The 8,296-nt window shown below is 45.4% G+C and overlaps 1 pseudogene; it reads right to left on the bottom strand.

Annotated features, from left to right (window-relative positions):
- Window positions 1-4,533: 4,533 nt before the first annotated feature.
- LOC100966761 lies at window positions 4,534-5,301 on the bottom strand (annotated as a pseudogene).
- Between the last annotated feature and the right edge of the window lie 2,995 nt (window positions 5,302-8,296).

Raw genomic sequence — 8,296 nt, 5'->3', positions numbered from 1 at the left:
AAAAAAAAAAAAAAAGATTAAAAAAGCCACTGACCTGGAAAGGATGCTAGCAGCACAGGTAACTGACAAAGAATTAGCAACTAGAATTTCTGATCTTAATAATTAAGATTTGTCAAAAGACATGACTAAGAAGCTAAAAAGGCAAGCCACAGGATGAGTCAGGCATCTTTTGAACAGCCCCCGAAGTTTTTAATTTCCTACGTTATAAGTAAACCTCACTGAGGTAGACACCATAAGCTTGATTTCTCAGCTTTCCTTGCAGCTGACACCAGGCACATTCATGTGATCTAAGTTCTGCCCCTGTGGGGCACCTGGACTCAGAAGAAAGTAATAAGAGGAAGTAAGTGTCCAATGTGGAGCTTTATGATCAAGGTGGCAGCAGAGGCATCTGGCTATCGGGGGCACAGGTGACAGAGATTCTGACTGCCATGCCCAGTAGCAGTGGCCATGGGGCTTTGCCAGAGGGACCTCCCCAAGACAGTTTGAATTTTCTTTTTCTTTATTATCTATCCTAGGTTTCTTTGAGCTATCTTAATGGACTTTTAAAAATATTTAGTCATTTATTTATTTATTCTGAGACAGAGTCTCACTGTGTCACCCTCGATAGGATGCCGTAGCATCACAGCTCACAGCAACCTCAAACTCTTGTGCTTAAGCGATTCTCTTGCCTCAGCATCCCAAGTAGCTGGGACTATAGGCACCCGCCACAATGCCCGGCTATTTTTTGGTTGTAGTTCCCATTTTTGCTTGGCAGGCCTGGGCTGAGTTTGAACTCACCAGCCCCGGTGTATGTGGCTGGTGCCCTAGCCACTGAGGTATAGGTGCCCAACCTTTTTTGAATTTCTAATTTAAAAAAATTTAACTTCAAATAATCTGAAACTTAATTCAACATGTTAATATGTTGTTTATCATATTGCACCCTCATTTATATGTGAAATATGTTTGTAATTTCCCTTTTACAATAATATATTTTCTCCCATTTTAATATCAGGTCTATCCAGATTAAGTAGAATGATTTTGAAGTATTTCTTTTTCTATTGTCTATAAGATTTGGTATGATCTGTTTTTTTGAAATTATCTTTTATTTATAAATATTAGTTGTCTTTTTTTGAGACTTTGGAAAAAAACAAAATAAGAAGAAGTTAACTGATCAAAGTATTCTATAATAGACATACTTCTATTTGACAATGTGAATGTTACTTCGTCTTAACTGATCAAAGTATTCTACAATAGACATACTTCTATCTGACAATGTGAATGCTACTTTCTTTGCATTATTACTATTATCATTGCTTAATAATTCATTGTAGCAATCGTCTGATTTCTTTTCTGAATGTATTTATCTTCTTTCATTCTTTATGAGGTTTTTATTCTCATTCCTTATGTTAAATATTATTATTGTCATTAAAAAAATGAATAAAAATAATCTGAAACTTACAAAAAAGTTGCAAATTTATTACATAGACTTTGCACATATTCAAGCTTTCTAAATGTTAACATTTTATATAATAATAACACAATTATCAATCTCAAGAAATTAACCGTGATACATTACTACTATCTTATTTAGATATCTTATTCAATTTTTCTCAATGGCCCCACTAATGTCCTTTTTGTGGTCCAGGATCACACGTTGTCTTTAGTCATCATGGCTCCTTCAGTCTGGGCCAGTTGTTCAGTCTTTCTTTTTCTTTCGTGATCTTGATACTTTTGAGGAGTACTTGTCAGTTGTTTGTTGAACATTCCTCAAACCCAGCCCAGGCCTGCAAAACAAAAATGGGAACTACAACAAAGAATAGCTGGGCATTGTGGCAGGCGCCTGTAGTCCCAGCAACTTGGGACAGTGAGGCAAGAGAAGCACTTAAACCCAAGAGTTTGAGGTTGCTGTGAGCTGTGATGCTACGGCACTCTACCAAGGATGACATAGTGAGAATCTGTCTCAAAATAAATAAATAAATAAATAAATAAATATTTTTTAAAAGTCTATTAAGATAGCTCAAGGAATCCTGGGGTAGATAATAAAGAAAAAAGAAAATTCTAACTGCCTTGGGGAGTTCCCTCTGGCAAAGCCCCATGGCCACTGCTGCTGGGCATCGCAGTCAGAATCTCTGTCACCTATTCCCCCAATAGCCAGATGCTTTTGCTGCCACCTTGATCATAAAGCTCCACATTGGACACTTCCTCTTGTTACTTTCTTCTGAGTCCAGGTGCCCCAGAGGGGAAGAACTTAGATCACATGAATGTGCCTGGTGTCAGCTGCAAGGAAAGCTGAGAAATCGCACTTACAGTGTCTACTTCAGTGAGGTTTACTTATAATGTAGGAAATTAAAAATTTGGGGGGCTGTTCAAAAGATGCCTGACTCAGCCTGTGGCTTACCTTTTTAGCTCTTTAGTTCTTTGAAAAGTCTCCATACTAGTTTTAGGTTTTATTAAGGAATCCTTCTTTAGCCTGTGGACAAAAAAGCTTTATAATATAATTTCATAATATGCATCACATACATAGCCCAATGTGTGTGTGTGTGTGTATGTGCATGTATCTGTAATATTTTAAGCTTTAAAGATTTGCTTTTCACATTTAGGTCTTTTATTATTTTTTTTTTATTTTGAGAGAGAATTTCATTATGTTGCCCTTGGTAGGGTGCTGTGGCGTCATAGCTAATAGCAACCTCAAACTCTTGGGTTTTAGCAATTCTCTTGCCTCAGCCTCCCAAGTAGCTAGGACTACAGGCGCCCGCCACAATACCCGGCTATGTTTCTACTGCAGTTCTCGTTCTTGTTTAGCAGGCCCTGTTTGGGTCTGAACCCGACAGCCTCAGTGTTTGTGCCCTCGTGCCCTAACTCCTGAGGCACAGTCACCAGGCCACATCCTTAGGTGTTTTAGACATGTAGAATTTAATTTTTTTTGTATGGTAAGGTGGGGATCTAATTCAACTTTTTTTGTATGGATACTTTTTTCTTTTTTTGAGACAGTATCTTACTATGTCACCCTGAGTAGAGTGCCATGGCGTCACAGCAAACTCCAACTTTTGGGCTTAATCAATTCTCTTGCCCCAGCCTCCCAAGTAGCTGGGACTACAGGCACTCACCACAATCCCCAGCTACCTCATGACCCAGTCCCCAGCCCACAAAGATACCGGGGAACCACTGTGTTGATGGGAGCATGGGCACGCTGTGGACAGTGAGGGAGGGCTGGTCCGTGGGTCCCCAAGACCGGAATCGGTGGGCCAGTGCCCAGCACCTCAGGCCTGACGTGGCAAGGGAAGTGTTCGTTGGCGGTTCTGCCTGGATTTCTCAGCATTCCTGCAGGCTGTGGGTGTTGACAGCAGATGGCACTGAGGAGCTCTCGGTGGGAGCTGATTGGTGACAGCCACCAGCCTTGGGAGAAGGGGTAGCAGACCCGGTAAACACAGGGCACCTCTCCCTCCTCAGAGGCCTTCCTGGACCCTGAAGCCTGGCCATGGGCCCCGGGATGGCGCCTCTCCTGCCAGTGCCGCAGCTTTAGACAGCCTTTTCAAGACACGGCCACCGCCAGCCCCAGCCTTCACATCCCACCACCCTGATGAGCCTGCCTCCCTCGGACTTGCGGCCAGACCCTGGACCAGCACCGAGGCGGTGAAATAGTAGCTCAAGGCTCAGGTGATCATCAGCGTGTTTGAGCAACAAGCTGTTTGGGGTAAATGTCTTTGGCTCCCTGGGTGTGTTGCATGCTGAGGGCTGAGCTCCGGGCTTTCAGGATCTTCGCAACCGGAACCATGTAACCCTGACCCATCAGGCAGTTTCTCAACCTCCAACACACACACCCAGCCTCTCCCAGCCTCCATCGTTTATCACTCTCCACTCTGTGTCCCTGGAGGACATGATTTCACTCCCACTGGTAGGTGAGGATATGTCCTATCTGTCTCTGTGTGTCTGCGTGGTTTCCCTTAAGAGAAGGGCCTCGGGTTCCATCCATAATGGAAAACATAGAATCCCACTCTTCCTGTTTTTGTTTTTGTTTGTTATTTTCTATATGGTCTAATGTATTCGGAACACATTGATCGAATGGCTACTGCAAACCAACCCAATACCAAGGATATCCGCCCAAAGCAAATGCACCAGCAGAGACTTCATGTCCTCTTTCTCTGCGGGAAACCGCCTCCCCCCAGAACCGAGGACCCCAAACCCGTCACTCCTCTCTACCCATGGGCCAATACAAGGAATCAGTGACGGCTCTAAGCCACTTCAGGAATTTTCCTGGCCCTCTTCATCTGCTCCCATTCTGGTCTTCCCTAATCTTTCTCTACTCAACTTGAGATCTTCTCCCGCTGCAACCCCGACTCCGACCCTGGGTCTTTGAACCTGACATTTCTATATGACCTCCACCTCAGCCTTTCACTCTTAGATCTCCCCAATCCCTTTCATCTTTCAGGAACTTTTTAACTCTTTTTTTTTTTTTTTTTTTGGTCTGCACACACAGATGTTTATTTTTTCCCCAGCTCCCTGGTGTTAAAGATGCAGGGTGAGGGGGCTTCAAGGCCCAGACAAGGCTCCTGTCTAATTCTTCTTGTCATAGGTGCCATCACCCTTGTGGCCCCTCCCATAGTCTAAGTTATCACTGGTCTCTTCCCGTCCAGTGATGCCCTTTCCCATGCCACTGTTGTCCAAGCACTCTTCCTGTCTGCCGGTGTATTTGCTGGTGTCGGTGTGCCGGTCCACGGAACCTGCCCTTGCAGCTTGGTAGAAGCCAAAGAATAAATTTGAGCCCGGTTCCTCCTCTTCCCTCAAGATGACCCTGAGATCCATGAAACAAGTCCTCGCAGCTCTTTGTCTTCCTTGGGCATGAGGCTGCTCTCTTAGGGCAGAGAGCCACCTGGGGGCAGGCACTATAGCCAGAGCCATCCACACCCAAGGGGAGGGAGTCCAGGGCACAGAGGGATGGTGGAGTTTTCTTTCTCCAGCGAACTTATTCAGACCAGGTTGCTGTGAGAGGACCTCAGTGACCACCAGTGGTGGCTGGATTCTTGCCCTCCATGAGTTTATGAATGTCCTCTAGGCCTTGGACTGGGCTTTTTCCTTGAAGTGCTGCTGGCCCAGTTCCTTCATTGCTTCTGTGAACTGCTGAAAGGTGATGGTTCCGGTATTCTTGGCCTTGACTTTGTTGAACACAGTATCCACATCTGTGGAGGTGACTGTCTTGCCATCCGTGATGCCACAGTCTTGGCACAGCTTGGAGAAGTTCTTGTTGTTTATTTCAGCACCACTGCTTGAGAAGTCTCCAAGGACAGCGAACCACTGGAATGTTTTATCTGCTTCGGATGCCATGGCCAGCTAGAGGTTGGGGGTGGGCAGTGGGGGGGAGTGTTAGGAGGGAGTGGGGAGGGGATGGACAAAGAATGAGGATGAAGGTTGAGAGTAAATCAGTGGGCAAAGGAAACAAATCCCCTTGTCCCTGCTGCCCCCTCCCCTGTACCCCTCACCCCCATGCCGCCTGCCACAGCCACAACACCAGCCTCCCCTTCCCAGCACTGGGAAGGCCAGGTGGATCCCAGGTCCTGACTCATCCCCCGTTTCCCCACCACTTTTGCATACCTAAGAGTGGCCGGATGGTCTCTGACCCTTCCTCGCCTTCGTGTGTGTACAGATATGTGCAGGAGGCAGCTGGCTGGGGAGACTGGGTGGCAGTCAAGGAGTCAGAGGGGAGGCCAGGCAACCTTCTGTGACCTCAGCAATGCCTATGTGACATCATTCCTGGCCTTAGCTTCAGCCCCTGCCTTGGGAGGAGGGCTTAGGGTCTCCCTACCTTGCCTAGTGAACTGAAGCAGCTGCCAAAGTTCTGACCTTTTCAGATGACCAAACTCCTTAAATACCCACTCCCTGACTTAGCCCACCTAAAGCAACTTCAATGCCATTGACTGTGCTTGGAAGTTCTATCCAAAAAAAAATTTAATTCATGATCTTTAAAAACTTTTGAGGCACATCGGTTGAAAATCACTGCTCTAGGGGGAATCAGGGCCTGATGCTGGCAGCCAGGCTCAGTGACAGCATGAAGGCCATTCCCAAGCCATCCTTTCCACCACACTCCCGTCAGCCAGCCATAAACAAAGTGCTTAGGTTGAATCATTTTAAAACTGTAAATAATTCCTTTGCTCATGCTTCACTTGAGCCATGGTAGGTGTAAAATCACTATTTTCCCATAGACATTAATTTAAGGTATGATAATGAAAAAAAATGTCATTTATGGTATACTCAAAAGGTCTAGTGCCACCAGGAGTGTGGGCCCTAGGCATATACATATGGGGGGAGGAGGAGGAATTGAGTGGGATGTCAGGAAGCAGGCGGTGCTCAGTGCGCTTGCTTTCCCCACTCAGCACTGGTGACTAGCGCTGGTCCCTGGACTTCATCCCTGAGAACTGAGCTTGGGAGTTTGAAAAAGTTGCTCGAAGATACTCAGATGTAAAAGGGAGCACTCAGGTTGTGCATAGCCTGAACTGGCTTCTACCCCTTGCCACCACCTCTGCAGGCAGGAAATGCCATAGAAGGACACATGCTGTGGACACTGAGCCATAGAATTGTCCCTTCAATGTTTCCTCAACCAAGTTCTGTAACAACTCAGTCAACAGTATTGATTGCCCTTTAGAGTCTGTTCTGAAAATCGTTTCAGGCTGGGCGTGCTGGCTCATGCTTGTATTCCTAGCACTCTGGGAGACCGAGGCAGATGGATTGCCTGAGCTGGATTCAAGATCAGCCTCAGCCAGAGGAAGATCCTGTCTCTAAAAATAGCCAGGTGTTGTGGCAGGTGCCTATAGTCCCACCTACTTGAGAGGCTGAGGCAAGAGACTTGCTTGATCCCAAAAGTTTGAGGTTGTCGTGAGCTGTGAAACCACATTCTACTGGGGGTAGGAAGTGAGACTCTGTCTAAAAAAAAAAAAATCAATTCAGAGAAACAGAATTACTGTATGAAAAATATGAGCCTGTATTTTTCTGTTTCTTAGTAGATGCACCATATTTTTTTCAGTACTTTGAGCAATGTTTGAAAATGCCACCTCCCTTAATGCACTCACTTTAGCTCTGGGTATGACATTTTTAAAATCTGCTAACAGGTCAAAATAATACCTCCAGTATGTTATTTTACATTTAACTTATATTTTCTTGATATCTCAGTAGATATTTTTCAAAAAGAATGTTTTTGAGACAAGTCTCTGCTGCCTCAGGGTAGAGTCCAGTGACATCATCATAGCTCACAGCAACCTCAAACTTCTGTCCTCAAGTGATCCTTCTGTCTCAGCCTCCTCATTATCTGGGAGTATAGGCATGCACCACCTCATCGGACTAATTATTGTACATTTTCTACAGAGGGGGTCTTGCTCTTGCTCAGGCTGGTCTCCAACTACTGGCCTTAAGCAATCCACCGCCTTGGCCTCCCAGAGTGCTAAGATTACAGGTGTGAGACACCTGTGACTCCAGTCAGTGTTAATATTTTATATTAGAAATATACATATTATATATATAAGAAATATATTAACTCTTTGTACGTGTATATCATATTTGCTACAAAATGTCTTTCCTTTCTCACATTGTGGTCTACAATGTTTTCGTATAAAAACTGTCTGTGTAAGGCCGATTAGGGAGGAGCAAGATGGCAGCCGACTAACAGCTTCCTTGCAACTGGGCATGGTGAGTCCAGGGAGAGGAGACTACAGGCATCTCTGGCTGGTGGGATCAGCCCAGAAACATCCCCTTGGAGACACAGGGAGTCAGCGAGGACTTTCTGGACCCCATAAGGAGGACAAAAGCACTGGAGACCTGGCAAGTGTTTGTGTGTTTTTGTTGGGTCTAATCCCGCTAGCACCTGTAAGTACAGCAGCTGTGAGACTGCAAACTGGAAAGGCCTTGCCTGTGAGCAGTTTGGGTACTTTTTTGGACTTGGCACTCAGCTGAACTACCTGGGAGAACTTGGGGAAGAGTGTGGAGGACTTTAAGCATTTTCTAGGGCCCCAGACTGAGCTGCTGAGGCAGATGGAGCTAATTAGTGTTTGGCTGTGGGCTTCATGGAGCCAGTAACAAGTGCTTTCTTGGGGAAGCTTCTGCTTAGCCCAGGTTGGCAGTTTAAAGTGCCTTTTAAGCCAGCTGAGGTGAGATGTAGGCTCTCTATCCTACGTGGTTTGAGAAATCAGCAGTGGCCTCCAGTATCCATCTCTCTATAGCCGTATCAACGTTCTGATTAACATCTCACACTCCAGAAGATCACCTGTTGCCCAGACAATATTCAGCAGGACATATATACTGCTTTGGTTTTTCTTTTGTTTGTATTTTTTTT

This window comes from Otolemur garnettii, unplaced genomic scaffold (assembly GCF_000181295.1).
Source record: "Otolemur garnettii isolate 467f Iridium unplaced genomic scaffold, OtoGar3 scaffold00623, whole genome shotgun sequence".
Taxonomy (NCBI): Eukaryota; Metazoa; Chordata; class Mammalia; order Primates; family Galagidae; genus Otolemur; species Otolemur garnettii.
The sequence above is the reverse complement of the archived record's forward strand: the minus strand, read 5'-3'. Positions and strand labels throughout refer to the sequence as shown.